This window comes from Cololabis saira, chromosome 20, assembly GCF_033807715.1.
Source record: "Cololabis saira isolate AMF1-May2022 chromosome 20, fColSai1.1, whole genome shotgun sequence".
NCBI classification, from domain to species: Eukaryota; Metazoa; Chordata; class Actinopteri; order Beloniformes; family Belonidae; genus Cololabis; species Cololabis saira.
The window spans coordinates 25,368,775-25,392,452 of record NC_084606.1 but is presented as its reverse complement, the minus strand read 5'-3'; the positions used below and the strand labels follow the sequence as shown (position 1 = coordinate 25,392,452).

The following is a 23,678-nucleotide window of genomic DNA, read 5'->3' as shown; positions in this document are numbered from 1 at the left end:
GCTCAGCCACATGGGAAAGTTCTTCCACCGCCGCTTCAGGGCACATTGTTCCAGGCAGGAAACCAAAATAAAGCGCCATAGTGTAAGAGAGGGGAAGCAAGGCCGAGGGGAAGGGGTTAAAGGTTAAAACGTGGCACAGGGGAGGGTGGGTGGGGGGGTTACTTGGAGATGCAACAGCGAAGTGTCAACCCTTTGTTAGTCATTCTGCCCTGGGCGCAGGGCGGCGGGGGAGTCACATATGAGAGCATCGCTGGCACTGAGATGAGCTGAAGAATACATGAACGGTGTTGATGGACGGGTTCAGTCAGAAACACGTGAGTAATGACTTGGCCTGGAGATGGTGCCAGGAGATGAACCAGAAATTAGGTCTGGAGGACTCTGAACTGACAGAACCAGCGACACAAAGCAGGTGAAGTAGGGGGAGTGATAACTAGATCGGTATGTTCTGTACCGGGGGATATGGCTGTGAATGGGAATCGTATCAGAGCTATTTAAGAAGACAGTATGAGTAGCGTACGTGGCAGAATTAGTGAATAAGTACAAAAACTGAGCAAAAACACTGGAAAGTGTAATGTACGGCCGTGATCTGCCCTCAAATCAACAAGTGGCATCATCTGGCTGATTCAGGAAGTCGGGTTTGAGTCGAGGTGGATCCGCAACCTTGTAAAAGAGGAAAAGTCTGCTCTCTCCATTCTCATTATCCCATGATCCCGAGCTTCTCTGTCCCTTTGTGCACTACCCCCCCCCATGCCGGCCCCCTCAGCTCTCCTAAGCTGCTCTGCTATTCGCTCCAGCGAGACTTAAGATGGAGGGATTTTACCTTCCCCTGCCGCCGTGCCAGTTCATTTCCAGCGCCGTTTGCAGAGACTGCATCTATCAGCCAGGAGATATAAGCTGCTACAGGGGTCAAGGGTCAAGTTTTGATATTATTCTGCCGTTAATGGCCCACCGTGTAACGGGGCTTCTAATACCCCTGAAAATGACTGCTCAGACAGCTACACGGCAGGTGTGTGTGTGTGTTTGTGCGCTGGCACATCATCAGGCTGCCAGACCACCTTGCTCTCCCGATAATGGTCTTTTGATTCAACAGCAGCAGCTTTTCAAACTCAAAGAAATAGTTTGTGAGCTCCTCCACGTCCACATGCACGTCTTTCATCTGCATTTGTTTTGACCTCCAGCTGATGGTCCTGCTTTGTCCCTTCACTTCCCCTGAAGCTCTGCAAACATTTTAACGAAGGGATTTTGCAAAAGCAAAAAAGAAACAAAAGAGCGTAACGTTATGACATTTGTGCATCTGGGGAAAACAAGGGTATGTGTTCATTTGACTTGGCGTTCTTTAAATTTACAACAGTCTCAGCAGGATGGCCGAGACTGTTTCCGAAGCGGCCACAGGTGCAGCTTCATGCATTTATTAAAAGTACATTTGAATTTTTAAACTGTTGAGTGGCAGCGTGTTGTCATGCCAATCTGCAGATTTAATTCACGTCTCAACCCTTCTGCTGCAGCGAGCGATAAAAAGAAAAATCAATGCCGTTTAAGGGAAACATAATCCAGCCTTCTAAGTTTCTGACAACACCCCCCCACAGACGCCCACAGCGGCTCTCAAACTCTGAGCGCAGGCCGTATACTGTACACTCGTGCAGCATGGTGCAGATGCGACGTGTCCTCCCCTTCCGGGACTGATGGGAGCAGGACTGCTAGTTCCTTGTGAAACATTTAAACATCAATAATTTCGGCGCCGCATTAATTATGAAACACAAAACCGATTACCATAAACAAAAAACTGACTAGTGCTCAGTAAGCAGCAGCCTTTATGGGTCTCTGTGCTCCATATTGCGCTTCCTATGGAACAAAGTGGCAGCAGTTATGTGCAATCTGTGCATGTGCTGAAATGAGACGGATGAAGTGGAGGCAGCTCTTTATTCCTGCTACTGTCTCGGTTGCTTTAAGTATTCGTCCCAAAGCTGCCCATTTCCTAAAAGAGTCGATTGCAAAGTGCAGCAGTTTATGATTTGTGCATTATTGCAAACATTTAGGAGGGTGTACCTTTTATTCCATATGCTAGACCGTAACAGATGTCACCACATACGTCTAACTTATAAAGTCTGATTCATCTCTTTTTGATCAAGTGACCTTGCAATGTCCAGATCTGCTGTCAAAACCTCCGTTTTTTGTTTTATGATGGAATAAATACAGAAAATCAATACATTAGCTCAACAAAAGTTTAAGCCTTATCAAAAACGATTCAAAAAGGTATAGATGAATTAGTTAACTAATTAGTTGAATGAAGTAACGGTACAGTTGGAAAAATCTATCATGATTTACAATTTAAGTAACATTGAAACGCAACTGAATAGTTTAGTAGATTTGCATTTAAAGCAAAATAAAATGAACAAAGTAACAGAAAAGCATCTTACTGGAGATATATTCCCGAAGAGCGTGTGGTGAAGAGAAACTGCAGCAAGACACGACGTCTCAGCAGACAGCTGCTGAAATGGCTCATGGCGCCGGGATCCGGCTTCCTGTTTTTAACAAAGAAGACAGAATTAATTATTTTAGATTGTATTGTAGAAAAAAGGCTGAGGACTCTGGTCCGGTCTCTATTCTTTACTTTTGATGGGCAGAACAGGGTGGCTGATTAAAAGAACCACTTATCCTTTCATACGCCTTAATAAACCCGTTGGCTACAGAACGGCCTCGGTCTCTAATCTATCTAGCCTGAAACCAATTTTGGGGCTGATGATGACCCAAAAAGAAAAACTCCTGGGCTGCGCCTGAGCAGAGCTCCTAGGAAGTGGAACATGATGCGTAAAGTTCCCCCAGGAACCAAAGCACCATTGTGCAGTTTTGGAAAGTCATGTAACCTACAAACTGATCTTCTGGGGGCTCTTTCTTTTTTTCAAATCAAGTAGAACAATAGAAGATTAATAGGAAATAAAGAAAGAGGCTATGGCTCACATGTCAAGATCTCAGTCTCTGTACACTTTAGGAACCGAGGCTACATGGTTCGGTTTAAGAACCAAGCCTACATGGTTAGCTTTAGGAACCAAGGCTACGTGGTTAGCTTTAGGAACCAAGGCTACGTGGTTAGCTTTAGGAACCGAGGCTACGTGGTTAGCTTTAGGAACCGAGGCTACGTGTGTAGGTTTAGGAACCTAGGCTACGTGGTTAGGTTGAGGAACCTAGGCTACGTGGTTAGGTTTAGGAACCTAGGCTACGTGGTTAGGTTTAGGAACCTAGGCTACGTGGTTAGGTTTAGGAACCTAGGCTACATGGTTAGGTTTAGGAACCTAGGCTACGTGGTTAGGTTGAGGAACCTAGGCTACGTGGTTAGGTTGAGGAACCTAGGCTACGTGGTTAGGTTGAGGAACCTAGGCTACGTGGTTAGGTTGAGGAACCGAGGCTATGTGGTAAGGTTGAGGAACCTAGGCTACGTGGTTAGGTTGAGGAACCTGGGTTACGTGGTTAGGTTTAGGAACCTAGGCTACGTGTGTAGGTTTAGGAACCGAGGCTACGTGGTTTGGTTGAGGAACCTAGGCTACGTGGTTCGGTTTAAGAACCAAGCCTACATGGTTAGCTTTAGGAACCAAGACTACGTGGTTAGCTTTAGGAACCAAGGCTACGTGGTTAGCTTTAGGAACCGAGGCTACGTGGTTAGCTTTAGGAACCGAGGCTACGTGTGTAGGTTTAGGAACCTAGGCTACGTGGTTAGGTTGAGGAACCTAGGCTACGTGGTTAGGTTTAGGAACCTAGGCTACGTGGTTAGGTTTAGGAACCTAGGCTACGTGGTTAGGTTTAGGAACCTAGGCTACGTGGTTAGGTTTAGGAACCTAGGCTACGTGGTTAGGTTTAGGAACCTAGGCTACGTGGTTAGGTTTAGGAACCTAGGCTACGTGGTTAGGTTTAGGAACCTAGGCTACATGGTTAGGTTTAGGAACCTAGGCTACGTGGTTAGGTTGAGGAACCTAGGCTACGTGGTTAGGTTGAGGAACCGAGGCTACGTGGTAAGGTTGAGGAACCAAGGCTACGTGGTTAGGTTGAGGAACCTGGGTTACGTGGTTAGGTTTAGGAACCTAGGCTACGTGTGTAGGTTTAGGAACCGAGGCTACGTGTGTAGGTTTAGGAACAAAGGCTACGTGCGTAGGTTTAGGAACCAAGGCTACGTGCGTAGGTTTAGGAACCGAGGCTACGTGCGTAGGTTTAGGAACCAAGGCTACATGGTTAGCTTTAGGAACCAAGGCTACGTGGTTAGGTTTAGGAACCTAGGCTACGTGGTTAGGTTTAGGAACCGAGGCTACGTGGTTAGGTTGAGGAACCTAGGCTACATGGTTTGGTTGAGGAACCTATGCTACATAGTTTGGTTGAGGAACCGAGGCTACGTGGTTAGCTTTAGGAACCAAGGCTACATGGTTAGCTTTAGGAACCAAGGCTACGTGGTTTGGTTTAAGAACCAAGGCTACATGGTTAGCTTTAGGAACCAAGGCTACGTGGTTTGGTTTAAGAACCAAGGCTACATGGTTAGCTTTAGGAACCGAGGCTACATGGTTAGCTTTAGGAACCAAGGCTACATGGTTAGCTTTAGGAACCAAGGCTACGTGGTTTGGTTTAAGAACCTAGGCTACATGGTTAGCTTTAGGAACCGAGGCTACATGGTTAGCTTTAGGAACCAAAGCTACGTGGTTAGCTTTAGGAACCGAGGCTACATGGTTAGCTTTAGGAACCAAGGCTTCATGGTTCGGTTGAGGAACCTAGGCTACGTGGTTAGGTTTAGGAACCTAGGCTACGTGGTTAGCTTTAGGAACCGAGGCTACATGGTTAGCTTTAGGAACCGAGGCTACATGGTTAGCTTTAGGAACCGAGGCTCCGTGGTTTGGTTGCGGAACCTAGGCTACATGGTTTGGTTGAGGAACCGAGGCTACGTGGTTAGCTTTAGAAACCGAGGCTACATGGTTAGCTTTAGGAACCGAGGCTACATGGTTAGCTTTAGGAACCGAGGCTACGTGGTTTGGTTGAGGAACCTGGGTTACATGGTTTGGTTGAGGAACCGAGGCTACGTGGTTAGCTTTAGGAACCAAGGCTACATGGTTAGCTTTAGGAACCAAGGCTACGTGGTTAGCTTTAGGAACCAAGGCTACGTGGTTAGGTTGAGGAACCTATGCTACTCGAGTAACACCAACGAGAGCATCGGCCTATTCAGAGGAGCCAGAACAGTTATGAGACGGCAGGTCGTGCTTAGAGCTCCGGTGGTTTTTACTTTAGAGCCTGTTTCAGATGTTTGGATAGAAACGTCTCAAATAAGCGCCTGGGAGGCGTCATCTCCTGTCAGCAAGACGTGGCTCAGAGCCACTCTGCAGACAACTTGTGGATCACAGAGGGAGGATCCATTTCATCACTCCTGACGATGTCATCGTGGTTGTGATCTTGGATGCGTGCCGTGGTTGGAGTTTCGATGGTAAACTTTACGATTTTTAAGGCCGTCCTGTCTCATCTGTTTGCTATTTTACATGTTGACCACTACAGGTGACTCACTGATACCTCCCGCACGTCCAGAACCTCGTCTGATGTGTTTTTAAGAAGGCGCTCTAGCCACACGGGTCCAAAGACCACCTTACTGAATGCAACACCACAACCTCTGATAACAAAGTCATCTTTTTTTGAATTTTAGAATTTATAGAAAATTACACCATTCCTACCTATTCTTTGCCCTCAATATCCATCATCCTCTGGCACTACCTGGCTTGCTTTATGGTCGTCAAGGTAACCACTCCGTTTTAAAGCTTAATAGCTTCCACAGAACAATGCACGTCATGATTTTGACAAATTTCTGTGCGGCTTGCTGGAAAATCACTGTCATCATAATTGCGATTACATGCGTGTACCCCAGCACGAGCACGTTCTCGGGCACCTGGTGCCTTTTTATTTTTTTTATTTTAAATGGTACAGTTCTGACAGCACAGACAAAGAGGCCGGAAACGGCAGAGCGCTGAAATCTGTTCCTTGCAGCTTTTTCTTGACTCCTACTGTTTGCTGTTTCCTATTTATTTATTTATTTTCGTTTCCACTTAACGGTTTTTTATTCATACAGCAGGAGTTTGACGCACGGGCACAAGAGAAACGTTCTGCATGGTCGGGACTCTATGAACGCCGTCGATACAGACCAGTGAATTTCAAAAAGCAGCAGCTCCGCTGCAGCGGGATGGTCCTCCTCCTTTGCTGAAGTGATGAGAGCAGAACACAGACACGCTAACCGAGCAGGAGGCTGCAGGCCTCGTGCATATTGAACAGTATAAATGTCTGCTCCCGTCCTGCATTGTAGCCAGGATTAATCCTAACAGATGAGAGCGCAGGTGGACAGAAGGCAGCGGAGAACAGAGAAGCTGTTGCATTAGTGTACCGTGGGCTCCTCTGATGAGGAACGAGTGGATGCAGTGGAGGTAGAGCAGGGAGCTTTAATCCAGAGGCTTGTTGGGCTTATTACCCCACATTACCGCCACGGGGGCAGCCTGCACATAAAAATAAGACGAAACAAGCACACAAACAACTCAGGAAGAGAGAAGAGAAAGATGGACAAGATATTTGAGCGTGTGATGCCCAGAATCAGAGTGGGGGGGTCCAGAGGACGGGGAATCAGCTGCCTGGTCCAAGCCACGGTCTTCTCCGTCCGCCCGGCGTTAGGACGCTGCCTGAATTATTTCACAAGCATCTCGGCCCTCACCACCAGCGAAGGAGGAATGCAAGTGAATGATGTAAAAGGCTCTGATTAGACCTAATTATGAATCCTGATTAAGGATTTTAATTAGTCGAGCCAGCACTTCAGTTAGAGAGGGCGGCAGCGATGGAGAAGACAGCGAGAGCAGGGGTGTGTGTGTGTGTGTGTGTGTGTGTGTGTGTGTGTGTGCTGGGGGATTTGAAGGAAAGTGAAAGAGAGAGAACCGAGGTGAGTGAATGCAGCGGAGCCAGTGAAGTGGATGGGATTTTGGAATATGATACTGATAATGCTCAGTATTAATTTGAATAATCAAGGAGGGAAAAACAGAGCATGTAACACGACGGGGCAGGAAGAGATAGAACAAGGATGTGGCTTGATCTTATTTTGCCAAATAAAACTCAGTCAGATCGTGGCAGAAGTGGAGTTCACTATCTTAGAATAGTTAATACCGACTCATCAAAGAAATAAATATCTATATTTCTAAATAATGGGGAGCATATGGGCTTCAGATGGGGATGTAATGAGGTGGCACTCGGATGTCAAGTCAAATTAAGGCAAATATATAATATCATGGTTAAGCCATCTTCTACAAAACATCTTTGATAACTCGTTTAAAGAGAGAAATCCACATGTCCAGCAGGATCCGCTTCCAGTCCACCCAGGTGACGAGCAAGGGTTTACTTTTTGACTTGAAGCACCTGCCTTTTGCTTGGCAACCTGGAGGAGCCGCCATCCGCCGACGGCAGCCCGGCGTCTCCCTCCTGCAGCAGCAGCAGCAGCACAGATGTCAGCGGCGATGGTGAGCAATCTGGAAAAACCAGGCAGCAACTTTAATCTACGTTTGCATTTATCCAGCACTGAGCTTTATTCTGTGCTAAATGAATGACGCATAGTGAGCGACCAGAGACATTAGAGACATTAGTGCTGGCTGTGGACTGGGAAGAAAAGAGAAAGGGGCTGTCTGCAGACTGCAGAACACTGCAATGCTTTGTGAAGCACACATCGGGGAGGCCGTATTATGCCTTTGTGGGATCATTGTGAATGAACAACTTGAGAGTGAGGCAGAGTTAAAAAGGGGATCCACAGTGCATCTTTATGCTGTTACTGCTGTGTGAAAGTGGCTCACTGAGTCTCACTTTGCACCAAACCACCACTCTCCTGGCAGCTTGTTCCGGGGAGTCGGAGGACTTGACATTTGGTCGTGCACGGAGACCCATCTTTTACTCCCAGTGAAAGATTCGTAAGTGGCACTGTTCACCTTTAAGGTTCTCCGGGAACTTTAAAAAGGAAAAGAAAAAGGGCTTGAGGCATATGTTTGGGATTCTGGAGAAACGACAAACTCGAAAACTTTAAAATGACAAAAGAAAATCAATATTTGGAGCCACATTAATGTGAAAATAGATAATTTATTGAGCAGTTTATATTATCGGGGCTCTGTAAGGTTACAGCGTCAGATCTGAGAGGAATATTCCAGCTTGTTTAGTCTTTATTTTCATCCAGCTTCACACACTGCTGTACTTTTGGTTATGCATAGATGCAACACTTACTGTATTTTGTGGACTAATAGGGACTACGCATTATAAGGCGCAATATCAATGAACCGGTGTATTTTCATACATAAGGCTCGCTGGCACATGATAAAACATATATTAAGTAACAAAAAACAGTCTGGTAAGTGAAACTTTATTCAATTCGTTCACAATAACCCAGAATATCATTCAGTTGTAAACTAACTAAAACAGAAAAATACTCTCACATTTTAAATCATTCCTCCTCCACGTCATACTACTTCATGTTCTCTGATTGCATCATCGTTGCCAGCGATGGAGGTTGGATTATAATATAGATTTTAAAAATTGGGTTTAGGCTAAAAACCTAACGTTCGCTTGACGTCTAATTATAGTAATGTGACATGGACTAGATGTTGGATGATGGTTCTTGCTAGTGCTAGATCATTAGTTATCTAACGCTGTAACCCCGTATCCAACCAAGCACCGACTTTAATGCGTCAGCTGAGTGGTCTGACCATCAATCAAGCGGAACGGCTTCTTCAAAATCAGTGAGCACAACAAAATTCATAAATAAGGCGCCCCTGATTATAGGGCACACTGCCGGTTTTTGAGAAAAATTAAGGATTTTAATTGCGCATTATAGTGTGGAAAATACAGTATTTAAAAAAGAAACACCCCCTAGAATAGGGGGTGGGTCTTATCAAAGTGGGTGACTCCTCCCTAAACCAGAGCTGTAAAATTATGAAAAAAAAGTCATCTGAGCGTAGTGCTTTCACCCTTACTGCCCTTGGGTCATTTTTGGATACAGAAGTCTCTTCGTCTAAGGTGGGTTTAGGAGTTATAGGCCTTTGCTGCTCCACGTGAACTCTAACAACAATTCAACTTGAACTGTGAGGTAAGGTTCACTACTTTTATTTTATACCAGACATTCAATTTTCACAGCATAATCAACCCTCTCTGCCTTCTAGGATAAAAAAAAAGCTTCAAAGATCTCATACGGTGCTGCTGAACAACCCCAAATCACCACTGGCTAAATTGCTTCACCATGACAACCCTGGTCAGATCTCAGTCTCCAGTTCCTACCCCACCGAGTGCATCTGATCGAGCTGCAAACGGAAAATTCCTCCTGAATAACCAGAACATATGACACACATCAGGAACACATCTGTTCCTCTCACCGGGGAATAGTAGGGAACGCTTACATCATCTCCCGACTTTCCCATGAGTGGCAACATCCAGCTATCCCAGTGTCATGTGTAGGAGAGCTGCAATTTTGCTTTTTCATTGCCGGTCCCCACTTTTTTCAGCGGATCTTTATTATATAGGGACGTCGTTCTGATGTTTTCTGCCTCTGATCTTCCTTCGTTCCTGAATTTAATGTGCTCTTTTCCTCTTAATTCTTGCCCTTTCTCTGAAAACACACACTCCCCGTTTCTCTCCCTTCCATCTCTCTACTGTAGAGCATATGGCACAAACTTCATCTCTCCTCCTCTCATCCCTCGCTCTCACCTCAATTTTCGGCTGTTGCATAATTAATTAGTGGCATTGTTCACTATCAGTGCAATTACTCCAGAGAATGGAGGGGGGGGGGAGGAAAGGAGGGAGACAGGGAAATAAAATGAGAAAAACAGGGCCAAAATGGAGATGCCATGAAAAACATGGAATGAAAAGGAGAGGAGAGGCAGAAAGGGAGAGGGAGGGTAATTTTAGCTTTCACAGGGATGAAGTCAATGTGGGCTAAAATCACAGTGGTGATTTTGACAATGCAGAATCCATTTGGAGGCTTAGGGATCCAGATGGAGACAATACAGGACTGGCTCTAAAGGGAATATCATACGAAATCCTCCTGAAAATGAACTTAATTGTCGAGCATTAGAGACTACATCAGTTTATATATTTGTCTGTATCATATTCAAGATTTTTGATAAGTAAATTACACACCTCACCAGTGTTTTTTTCTTTAAATCTCGAGGCATACTTTCCTGGCTAAACATCTGCATATGCGCAAAGTTTAAAGGCAGATGGCAGATTTATTCATCTGAGTCATTACGAAAGTGTTTGCATGTGTGCAAGCCTTACGCCCATTCCCAAATAATTCATAAATTTATGTCAACACTGGACTGTTTAATCTTGTTTGGATAAAATCCAGACTCATTCCAGTCTGGATCTGGCACCGGCTATGGCGAGGGGTAACACACAACCATATGTAGCACTATACTGTGTGCTACGACCCCTAACAGTGAGTAATGACATTATGTAGGAGGGTCAAAATTAGGGCTTGTAAGCATATTTATTTAGTTACTGTTATAACTATTTTTGTAAGCTAAATGAAAAAGAGCGTGGTTGAAAGCATCAGACATGGTTTTAAACATACACAGAGCACGTTCTCATCCAGATTCTGAGTGAAAAAAAGAAAGAAAAAGCAGTTTTCTTTAGTCCAGATACATCTGGTCCTCACTACATCACAATGACCGGCCCAGAGGGAGGCTCTACCATTACAGGTCAGAACGAGGTGACATATTTGTTAGTGACTGATGAGAGCAGCCGCATGCACAGAGCGAGACTCGCCGCTGCTGCCGTCTGGTTTGAAACGGACCTATCGGCTGGAATATTGTTCCAGCAGAGAAGGTAATTCAGTTTTACAGCGCTAAAACCAACAGCGACAGCGCAGCAAGATGACAAATTATTTAGTGTGTCAACATCATTTTCATTTCATCTGTCATAACAAAGATAAGATTGAAAAATTTAAGAATGTCGAGCCTTATTCTTCTTCTTTTAAAAAAAATTTCACGTGGAAACTTTGATCATTTTTGTGCCAAGGGCCTTTAGAAGAGATTTAACCAAGACCCATTACTCACTCTTTGGCAATTAACACGAAACCAGCACATTCACGGATCAATGCCATTTATCTGTCTTTAATTTGTTAGCCAGACATCACATTATGCTGCTGATGCTGGACTCCAGTACTTGATCCATGACTGAGCGATGTGCGGAGTGTGATGCATATTGAGAGGCTCACCATACCGAATTGCCAACAGAGAGAAGATGTTCTTTTGAGTCTGACAGCCCGTAAATGACAGATGGACTAATACGACTTAATTCCTTCCGCCTGTAATTCTTTGTCCTGTTCTTAACAATGTAATTGCTATTCGACGCGGGATGTATTTTCACATACAGTGCAACCGGAGTCATTATATGCTATTCTCGGCAGTCTGCCGCACTCTTTATCACGGGCTGTCAAGTCTATTTGATTCAGTGGAGATATTCATCATCTTTACATTATAAATGATAAACAGGATGTGTTCAAGGCATGTTCTGTAGAGAAAGCTATTTCGGTACACTCCCCATCATCCTGATTTGATTGTATGGTAATTATGGTTGGATGTTTGGTAGTGGAAATGAACTGGTTAGAAGTTCAAGGAAATAGATTTTCATGAAAACTAAAACCAAAAGCACCACAGTAGCAAGAAATCCATCCATCCATCCATCCATCCATCCATCGACCTCTGCTTATCTGAGTTTGGGTGATGGGGTTAGGGGGCAACCTCCTCCAGCTCTTCCCGGGGGAAGGCATTCCCAAGCCATCTGAGAGATGTAATCTCTCCAGCATCTCCACGGCTTCCACCCAGTTGAGATGCCTGAATGACCTCCATAGGGAGGTATCCAGGAAGTAATCTAACCAGATCTCCAAACCATCCCAACTGGCTTCTTTCAATGAGAAATCAGCTCTTGGGAGATAGCAGGGAGTCCAAAAAAACAAATAATGAAGCAGAGTGGACTTGGTAATAAACAAAATCTGATCTGGCATGGAACATGTATCCCATGAACCTTTGCCACCGCTACTTATGGTGGTGGAGGGGCTTGCATGTCCAACTTACCCCTCTGTTTTCAGGGGGAACGGCCCCTGGTAGGGTCTGTCAAGTCAAAATAGTTCTAGGGCGCGGGCCAGGAGCCATATCCGTAGGGTTCTGTTGGACCGGTTGCATCCGAGGGTATATGCCTCACAGGAATCGGCTCATGGGAGCTGGTAGGGAGTCCAAAAACACCATGCTGACCTGGCACTCAACAAAGGAACATGTATCCCAGGAACTTTTGCTGCTACAAGCCATTTTTAGTAACAATAATTCATGACAACACTGAACACAGCATTTGTTTCATGCAAACAGCAAAAGCACAGATTAAAAAAAATAGGGGTAGTAAATGCATGTCTTACTAATTGTGAATGAAACCAATCGTTTTCAGGCATCATATTTATGTTAATAGACGAGTAAATGCATCTTTTATGTGAATAAAAACTTGACTTCTAGTAGCCGGTCCATCACCAGGCCACACAACCGGGCTCACTCAGAGCCCAGGCTGGATTTAAACCAGCATCTTCTGGCTCTGAGACACTAGAACCAGCCACCAAACCAGCATGCTGCACCAAAAACTGTTCAAGTATGTTTATTTGAGAATAACATTGTACAAAGTATGACGTTTGTAAAGGATGAACGGGTCTCAATGCTAGAATATGTAGTAAAAGTTACTGGCAGGAAAATTCTGAAAATATTGGCCAACCATCTGAAATAAAACACTTCAACTCAATATTCGATTTCACAACTTTAATACAATGTGACATTGTGTCAAGTCCTGTTTTAGTAACAAGGGTTTGAGGTAGAAACACAAAGCAAGTGGAAAAGCTCCTGGCCGGACAATAGTATTTTCAATCGCAACAGTTCTAGAAATAAAAATAGTGATTAAAAACATCATTCAGAATAACTCCGTAGCAGTCAAAAATCTCAACCTCGACAAGTTTCCAACTTCCAACTTCCAACTAGGAACTCAGACAAATGGAACACACTAACATATATATATTGATGGGGTGATGACTGACAAAGACAAAGACTGACGGAAAGCAGGCGTGAAAAGTTCCATGAAAAATATTGATTTAATTGAGATTTATTTTTGGACATCGATTACTGAAATGTGACGGCTATATAAGGCCTGCACATATCCAAGAGAAGAATTTCATCATGAAAGCAAACACATTAGGTCATTTGTATGCATGTGAACGCACACATACGTGCACTGAGTAAACCTGTATGGCATCTCTAATTAAAAGCAAATGTATTCAATGATATTGTCGCCACACTTTATCATTACAGGATGTGATTTGCATTGAAATGTCTTTTTGCTGTTGTGTTAATTGTTTACTGTGGGCTAATTAAAGCCCGTCTGTCAAGAACGACGATTACAGCTCTTTGCAGATGGAAGCAACGGTGACAGACCCGGAGAGAGGGAGGACTGCGGGAACAAAAGGAGGCTGACTGTGCGTGACAGACAGAGAAAGGCAGAGAGCGTGGACGTAACAGAAGGACTTATGAGAGTCTCTTTTGTTTTCTTCGGGGATAAGGCCAGCTATTATAAGAATTATGGAGCGAGTGACAAAATGTTTGTATGTGGGCCCTTCATTTACACAAATTCCAGCACCATAACAGTTGCTATAGACATGTTTCACTTATGAATCCCGCTGACCTTTAAGCTTTTCCACAACTGAGACGGCTTTTTACCGCTCCTGCTAAATAGCTTTACTATATATATCTACTATAATGAATCCTTTAGTTTTATTTTAAAAATACCTTTTAGGTTTCAAATTGTGTGGGTTTGGGTTTATTAACACTTGTCAGCCTACCAGCCACTGTAGCAGGAACATAAAACACATTATTAAAAATCAACGATCAGCGTAGTCTTTGACATTCCACGATGGGTTCAGAATCCAAGTCAGTTTCATCAGACCTGGCGTTAAAGGAGCAATGAGTAAGATTACACGTTAATAGATTAAAATATCAAAAAATAACATAAAAACAGGAAGAAAACAAGGAGAAATTAAAGCTGCAAGCAGCGATGAACGGGCCCTCATGCGTGCAATTTCCACCAATAAAGGTCAAGGACTCAAATCGAAGTCCGATGACACCACCCACGACTCTGTATGTCATACCATTCAAAGGTTAGGGCAGAAAATAGGGACTATCAAATATCGACCAATCAGAAGAAGGGGCGGGGCTAATTTGCACCAAATATGTTCAAGGACTCAAAACTGAGTCCGATGACACCACCCACGACTCTTTGTGAAACCATTCAAAAGTTAAGGCAAGAAAGTAGGATCAGGGGAAAGTAATGCGCATCGTCGCAGGATCGAGACGCACATTTTGATGTATAACACACCTGGGTGCATGTTACGGTTCGGGCGAAGCAGCGGCCGAAGAAATGGCATAAATTGCGCCAAAATTACACGATTAATTCAAAATGGCCGACTTCCTGTTCGGTTTCGGCCATAGCGGCAAGAAACTTTTCTTTAAGTTGCGACATGATACAGGTGTGTACCGATTTTCGTGCATGTACGTCAAACCGTATTGTGGGGCTTGAGGCACGAAGTTTTCTAGGGGGCGCTGTTGAGCCATTTTGCCACGCCCATTAATGCAAACCATGAAATATCACATTTTTCGCCAGGCCTGGCTCGCTTGCAAAATTTGGTGACTTTTGGGGCACGTTTAGGATGGCAAAAAGGCCCTCATTTCGTCGGAAGAAAAAAATTTCCTACAGATACAATAGGGCGCTTCGCACTGTCAGTGCTCGGGCCCTATTAAGTACGGTCATGTCACAAATATGATGACTATGTTTTTGGCTGTTGAGATATCTACTGAGTTAGTGTGCTAAATAACTAGCTTTGGGCCGTCCAGTCTCGTAATACCAGTTTCTGCTATGTGTGGCAGTAGTGAGCAACATAGTGGCCTCAGTACAACATGATGACACAAAAAAGTTGCAGTTTGTGGGCGTACTTGAACTTCAATGAGGGTACTGGCCTGAAGTTTCCATTTTAGGATCAACAGAAACAGCAAGGATGCCTGAGGCTCTCAGGAAGAGAACTTTGCCGCCACGACCATCCAGTACAGGAAAAAAAACTGGTTCGGGAGCATCTTGGAGCATTACTTTTAGATTAGAGAAGTGAAATACTGTGTATTTTTGTTTCGCTAAACATATTTGATGGTAAAGTAAAGTCAATTCAGTGCCAAATGTATGTATCTTGTCTATATCCCGCCTGATTGATTTGGCATGTTTCAAATTTGCAACCAAAAAAATAAAAAGAACTACTGAGAAAAACAGCTCAGAGATTTTCTTAAAAATGAGTGCGAGAAAAGAAAAGTGAAACTAAGAACAATGATTACACTCTTGGTTAGAGATTGTGATTTCTTGTTACAGATTCTGAGTTTTGATATTTTGGGTTTTGATTCCAGATACCCTTGGTGCTTAATTGATGCCATAGAATTGACCAGGAGGGACTATGCATTTTCTCCTTTCTTACGTGAGGTAGACCAAATCCCTCTGAGCAGCTGTACCGGCCCAATTTTGATTGCAGTGCGGAGCATGGATTTCATTTTTGGCTTCAAGTTACACGTTGCCCCATTAAAAAGCATCCTGAGAGATCCGATCACGTGCGGCCAGCGCTTAACCCACATGTTCACACCTGGCAGTGAAACATACTTGTTCAGATCAACATGCTTATTCAAATTTAATTTTTGCTTGCTAAAAACAAATTGTAACTCACAGGAAAAAAAAAAAAGTCAGAAGTACCAAATTTTAGTTTAAAAAACCACCTGCTACTGTGTCATGTTGAAAAAGTAGGTTTAAAAAAAAGTTAATTTCCACTCTTGCAATGTTTTTAAAAATGAGGAGGGTTGACTGAATCAGAAAATGTCCACATTAGCGCAGTTTCAGAGAAAGCGATGCAACTCTGCAGCAAATGAAAATACCGTGGCAGACCTGCTTTCCAGATATGAATCAGATATCTGATATAGTTTTTGTATCCTTGAGCTTTATGAATGCCTCCACTTTCTAGCAAGCGCTTCGTACTTGCATCTGCTCCTCGAACCAGGTTCCAGATACAAAAGTCAAACTTGAAATCAACTCCTGAGTTCTTACCTTTTCGTAGTTCAAGATTCATAAAATAGCAGCTCACTTCTGCTCGTGAAACCGCTTTTGAGTCAAATTTATGCTCAACAGCAGTGGTGGACAGTAACGGAGTAAATTTACTTGAGTACTGTACTTAAGTACATATCCAGAGGATTTGTACTTTACTTGAGTATTAGATTTCTTTGGTACTTATTACTCTTACTTGAATACATTTCCAAGACAAATATTTTTACTTTTACTCGAGTAAATTTCTAGGAAGGCTGAAAAGTACTCGTTACTTTCAGGTCTGCTCTTTTTTCTTCTTCCCTAAAATCCTATTGGACACAAGCTGTTTTTGTCAAAGGAGGACACCTATCACAGTGCACGCTCTCCACTGGGATATACGGAAAGCAGAAATTCGTCAAGCGTCCTCAAAACGATACCGCCAAAGTAGCCTGCGTTTGTCAAGACAGAGCCGCAACAAGTCAAGACAGAGCCGCAACAATTAATTTAGAAAAAATATAGTAATTTACTGATGTGGAAAATAAGAAATTTACTCTTACTCTTACTCTTACGTTTACTTAAAGTAAATTTAAAAGCATTTACTTTTGGATACTTAAGTACCTTTAAAAGCAAGTACTTGTCTACTCTTACTCGAGTAATATTTTGACTGAGCTACTTTTACTTGTAACGGAGTAAATTTTGACCAGTAGTATTTGTACTCTTACTCAAGTACTGGGGTCGAGTACTCTGTCCCCCTCTGAACAGCTATAATGTGAAGGAAAATGCTCTCCAATTAAACTCATCTAAATATTTTCAGACCTTACTTTAAGCGTTTACCACAGTAAATACTGTTACTGAGCTAAACTAAGTTCTCAATGACCAACTTTGGTGGACTGGTAAACAACGAAGAGTAGAAGAAGAATAGATCTGCCACCAGTGCACCTTTACAGAGGAGAAAAATATGACTCGAACAACCTGGAGAGCTGCCGCAGACTGAGTGGAGGTTATTTTAGCAACCGAAGCTCACGCTTCTCTGGCTGTTGCTTGTCTCTCTCTTTGGGGCTCAAATAAAAATGGATGGCCTATTTATTTGCCATTTTTAAAGCTGCACGAAGAAACTTTTTATCTCAGGTTTCTCCAATATAACTTGGCCAGCCATCCCAATTGTTTTCTTTCAGACAGTAGGCTACCAAGGGATGTAGCAGAAACTGCTCCTGGACACCAATGGACACTCAACCACATGAGAAACAAAGCTTTTCAATAATCTTATCGTAAACTTTTAACAACAGAAACTGTTTCTTAGTCCTTTTATATTACATTATTGGTCACGTTGGTTTCTCAGGACAGTCCAGACTGCAAGAGATTTTTCTGCCTATTAATATTTTACACCCAAACACAGGAGGAAATAGCATCCAGGTTGTGAAATCCCAGAAATTTCCTTTAAATGTCTTTTTTATATTCTTATTATTGACAGAGATATTAAAGATACCAAGAAACTCCCTGTTCTGAAGTGTGCCTGAGGCACCACCGTCTCACTGTGCAGCTTTTAAAAAAAATACGAGTCTAAGTGGTGAAAATGTTTTGTGTGTTTAGGTATTTAGTGCGCATGGGCACCCTGGACCCTGACCTTGAAAACCATGATGGAATCTTATTGATCCTATCAATTACGCACATTTCCCTGCAGTAAAAATAAAAAGATCCATGTGGCCATGGCTTAGTGTTTAACTCAAAGCACCACACACACACATACACACACAGTCTCAAAATTATCCCGTAAAAAACACAGATTCTTGAATTAACTTGGACTTTTTTTTTTCTGAGCCAGTATGAACCCAAGGATGGTTAGTTGCATTTTCAGGTCTGCAACATGTTCCAAAAAATAACAACTTATTATAGACTTTGTAATGTTGCTATTCCTTCACACTTCCTTCATAGAAAGGAGTTCTAGGGTTTAGGAAAACAAGAAATGAAGAGTGTCAGCTGCTTTTTTTTGTCCCAATATCCTTGTAACAAGGTTTTAAGGTGTAAAGGTGAACTGGGTCGTTGTTTTGAAAATTCTTCCTACAGGCAACAGGTCAAGACTGCAGGAAGACCATTCACTCTTCTTCCTCAGCCTTGCCATAATAACGTGTGTAGAATGTAAGTTTTCAATTACCTTGTTGAAAAATACATTGATGTGGCTGGAATCATGTGATTTTGGAGGCAGAAATATACTCTAAAAACTCAGTTTGCTTTTCTGCAATAATACTGCCATCACAAAAGTGTAAAAGTGTAAAAGTCTTTCGCCAAGGGGTCTGATACAACCCAAGGCCAACTTGGAGCCTGGCTTATGGCCGTGATGTTGACAGCAGTCTGGGTGGTTCTTTTAATTCCCACATCTCCAAAAGATAACATCTGCAATCCTGCTTTATTTGCTTCCTTTGGGTTCTTTGGTTCCTCCCAAATACTTCTGAGCCATGAGATGTTGATGCTGTTGCAACTGCGGCTCTGAATTGTAGAACTTGTCTCCAACAGTAATCCCTTGCCCATGTGGTTGTATCAGCTTTTGATGAATGACAGTTCTTGATTCAGTACCGTCTAAGGCAGGGGTGTCCAATTCCAGTCCTGGAGGGCCGCTCTCCTGCATGTTTTAGCTTTTCCCTTGCTTCAACACACCTGGCTGAAATTAGTGGACCATTGACAGACTTGTGTAGACCTTGATGACAAAACTGATAGTGATCAAAGCAGGTGTATTTGAGCAGGGAAACCTCTAAAACATCCAGGGCAGCAGCCCTTGAGCATTGGAATCGGACACCCTTGGCCTATGGGAATCATAGATCACAGGTGTCCAACTAAAGTTTCCTACACACATTTTTGACCATCTCAGACGAAAGATGGACATCTTGAAAGAATCATGGACATAGCAGTCATCGCAGGTCCAAATCCGCTGTCTCACATTCTGCAATGTGAGTGATGTCACTGCCACCTTAATCTTCTGAACATGCCTGAAATCCTACAACTCTGTCAACTGACGGGCCGCTTGAAATACAACTTGAAGTGATATATTAATGCGAGCAAGGACAATCCTTCATGTCCTGGTGCATTAGGTTGTAGCCTACGACACAAGACGGCATCATCATACAGTCTATGTATACTCTTCTTGATGTCTTACCCAAGATAAGCTGATCCAAGTTGTATAGCATGAGAAGTAATGATCTTGAAAGACTGCAAAAATAATGCAGTCTGCAGAAGCCTTAAAGGAGCATGAGGCAGGATTGAGGCAGGATTTATGAAAAAAATGTGTATACATTTTACGTTTTCTACTAATAATGTCAGATGAAGCGTTCCAAACCAAAAACAATGAGCCCTCTAGTGTATCTCTCCGTTGCCTTGAACAGGCTGTGTGCTGCAAAATGTGCTGCAATTCCGGGCTGGAATTTCCCGCGCTGGGCTGCGAATGTGACGTCACATGACACTGCATGTGCGTTCTCCCCGTTCTCCCGTGCCGGCTTCACTGTTGGCTGCAGTACCCCCAACGGCCGTCGTGGTGAAGGGTGGCGCAAATGAGTCTCATTTCTTAAAGGAGCCTCATGCTCCTTTAAGACTTGTACACTTGATTGTTACAAACTGGACGTCCTTCAGATTCCTGGTTTACAATATTACGCACTGTTGAACAATACATATGGATATCTCTTCCATTTTGTCTTTGAGAAGGTTGTACTTTTTTGTCCTTTGCCAATATTTCAATGATTGACCTCAAACTTTGTTGGCCCATATTTGCTCCTGAAAAGATTCAGGTTGTTTATCAACACCAAATACACCCAGTTTGAACTCCATAGTTTATACTTGCCAATGTGGACTCAGAAGAACATCCTACAGATTACAGAAGGACACATTTCATCAGTAGTAAAGGTGGTTATTTGAGGTATCTAACCATTGTCTGCTTTCTAATTTGCTGCCATATACTGATGCAATATACATTCTGAAACACTTTCCCATAAATCTTCATGCATCTTTAAGTCAATGGGGCAAATGAAGAACACTTGGGGATTTCAACCGTATTTGGATAGATATGGACTCAGAATTGGGGCCGTACTTTTGCTGTCACATTTTGTACGAGTCCACAAGATCTCAAGTCCAGACAAAAATTCATACTGAGAAATACCCTCAACCATTTGTTGACATCACCAGTGAGATAAAATAGCAATGACAAGAGAAAATGTTTCCTGTCCTTATCGTCTATATCTTTTTCTGATAGGAGGCAGTGTTGCAAGCTACTTTTGTGGCGTTTCTTTAAACACAGGGAGTGTCTTGTAGTGTCTTGTGTTGATTTGAATTGAGTTTTAAGATTGTTGTCTTTACATTTCTGTATGTGGGCATGTTTGGCTGACAGCGTGTTAAAGATAGAAAGCTTTTTGTCAGCTGGTGTCAGTCACTGTTAGCTGAAGTGGATGTGTTGGTTAGTGCATGTCTTTCTCCATCACTAAGTGTCCATCCACATTAGATCCTGTGGTGGGATTAAGTGGCAGTGCTGAAGGTATATGGCGGCCAGGAGTGGTTGTATCTTCATTTACAGCTGTCAGCTAGTGATTTGTTGCCGTGCAGATCTAAAAGTCTGTGTATTGTATGTGTTTGAGAGTTTGCATGCATGCATGCTTCCATACATAGGAATTAAAAGTAAAACGGAGAGTAAGGAGATTTGAATTCAAGCTGATCGGCTGTGTACTGATAAAAGTGTGTGTCTGTGTTGTGTATGTGTGTGAGACAGGGAGTAGATGGAATGATAGATGGTTAATGTGTAGAGAAGGCTAATCTCTGCTGATAAGAGAGGAAAAATCTCAGTTGAAGGTTGCTGATGTAAAATTGATCAGTAAAGCGGAGGAGGTTTGTTCTCCAGAAACAATCGAGGCAAGAGACACTTGGGAGTGCAATTTACAAATAAAACCAGATAAAACGAACGCTACAAGCGTTCAGTAGCCCTGCGCCTTAAAGTGTTTAAATCCTAAACCCATGATAACAAGTCTGCAAGGTGTCACAAAGGAGGAAAAAAATTCAAGCATTGTAATTCAGCATTTTTATAGATGGATTAAAAACATTTAGAAGTCTCTCATCTTGCAAACTTGTGGGACTTAGCTTGACTACCTGAATCTTTAGGTGGGTTTCCACTACTGAAGGTCTGGTATGGTTTTATGGGGTCTTGACTGTTGGTATGTGTCTTTTTTATCAAAAATGGCCCCAAAACAAAAAAAAAAAAGCTTTATGGGAACCTTTTCCAAAGGCTCCATCAGCCAGCACACATGGAGCCATGAACTGTAGGTGACTTCAGACTAATGACAAAAAGGGACAATTCAGACCATTATCAGCTTTAAAATCCAGGATCTGTGATGGCATTTTGTATCTGTGCCCTCTGCAAAGATCCTTTACACTACTGTGATGGAGGCATTAATGCAGGCACAGTGGCGAAACAACTCAGCACCGGGCCGTGATGCAAGATCATTAAACCGGGCCCTGCCCATCACAATGTAAAACAGACACGCTGTGATTGACGCAATCTCACAGCAGATGCATCATCATTCAAAATGACAACTGGCACTACTGACAGCTTTAACTCTTAACACAACCACAGCGCAGATAGATATGTTTAAAAAAAATCCACATCAATAACACAACCACATTGCAATTTGGTGACACGGCAGAACACCACATAAAAACAATCATAGCGCATAAACACAACAAAAAGCACATATTAACCAACAGCATAACGCACACAGTGCACCGGTGTGCGACAGAACACCGGCGGTGCCAACAGCTGAGAATAAACCCACACAGCGCACAGATTGAAATTTGGTGGCACGGCGGCACACCACAAATAAAAACATCATAAACACGCATAAACACAAACAAACTAGTGATAGACTATCACTATAACAAATAATAATAATAAAGGGCATTACTTACCATTACAGTTTGACTTTCCGGGCCTTCCGCTGGGCAAAGTCATTAATTAATTGAACTGTTCAACTCTCATCACTCCTTTCCTCTCCTCACTCGCCAACTCTTCCTCTACGCAAATATGGGTTACACATGCACACTACACCGGCATCATCCGAGATAATCTATACATTTAGATTTTTATTTAAACTAGATATATCTTTATAACCAGCCCATAACAATGATGTAAACACACACACCTCAAAAAAAAAAGTCCAGGGCCCGCACGTCCCCAGGTCCTGCGCGTGCGGGCCCTGGACACGTGCGGGCCCCTATGCAATTGCATTGTCTGCATATATGGTAGTTTCGCCACTGCAGGCAAATACACAAAAGATTTTAGAGCAACGCTATGCTGCCTTGAAGACGGCATATTTTTCAAGAATGTCAATTAATTTTTACCGGACTGACCACCCTGGCCTTTTTTGTTAACGTATTTGCAAGGAGACTAGGACAAACTAAAACGCAACTAAATTCTTCATCATTCAGTGATAATATCCTCAATGCCAGGAAACATTTTAAATGTTCCAAGAAGAAAAACAAGCAAATGAACAAAACAAGGCCTTTTGGCTCTAGTCGAGAAGTTTAGGAAAACTGAAGCAAACAATGATGAGGTTCTGGCACTGACTGGAAGAAATGTATGGGTTTCAGGTATTGCAAGAGAAAAATAAACGATGTAATGCAGGTTTGGCGATAAGTTACAGAAGCCAAATGTGACAGAATAGAAGAAGAAAACACTCATACACAGGAGCGCTCCAGCAAAGCGCGGCAGAGAGTGCTTCTGACATCCCTGTCGTACCATGAACAACGATCCTGGTCGCTACAAAAGTAAGCCGCTTGCTTTGAAACACTCTTTATACAGTAGTAGTATCTCCCTGCCATAGAAACAATCCGACTTGAATAGTGGCTGTGAAAAGGGAGGACACTGGACCCATTTCACGAGAGAGAATTTCAGAGAAGTGAATGGTTATGGCTGAACAAGCTAAGAACGTCCATCAATCGGTTTTAGAAATCCAGCAAAAAACCTTTTTTGAAAAAGAATAGCAGAACCAAGGTTTGAGAACTCCAATAATATCTTATAATCCTGTACATGTTTAACCCACTGAAATTTGACATTTTTACACACTTCTGTTTCCACAGATGGACACAGAAACCTCAGTGGGTCTAACATACTGTCAATCTGGCCTTTTCTCGACACCTCACCTGGCACATCTTCAACACATGCGCATATAGATTGTGTAAATTAGCCAAATCTGGCAATAAGTCTGCTGAGTCGTCTGCCAGCTTTCTTATGATTGCACTCCATTTCCTCATTTTAAGTACTGATCACCATGCAGATCGAGTCAATATATAATCTGATTTGATCAAATTCTGGTTTTTCAGAGATATCCCAGGGTTCCCAGGATATCACAGACTAACTTAGTCCTTTTATTCCATGCATAAAGCACAATGCTGCACAGCGGATGCACTAACACCACTAAAAGAAATATGAAGTCCAAAATTCAACAGGAACAGGTCATCAGGGGTCCATAAACCCCTCGATTGCGGTGTCAGGATGA

General features: G+C 42.9%; 1 long non-coding RNA gene across 1 annotated transcript in view; it reads right to left on the bottom strand.

Moving 5' to 3' along the window:
* Window positions 1-22,114, bottom strand: part of LOC133420855 (uncharacterized) — a 211,858-nt gene extending 189,744 nt beyond the window's left edge. The window contains exon 1 of the long non-coding RNA XR_009770645.1: window positions 22,090-22,114. This is a non-coding gene — a long non-coding RNA (uncharacterized LOC133420855). The remainder of the gene's footprint in view (window positions 1-22,089) is intronic.
* Window positions 22,115-23,678: the final 1,564 nt, after the last annotated feature.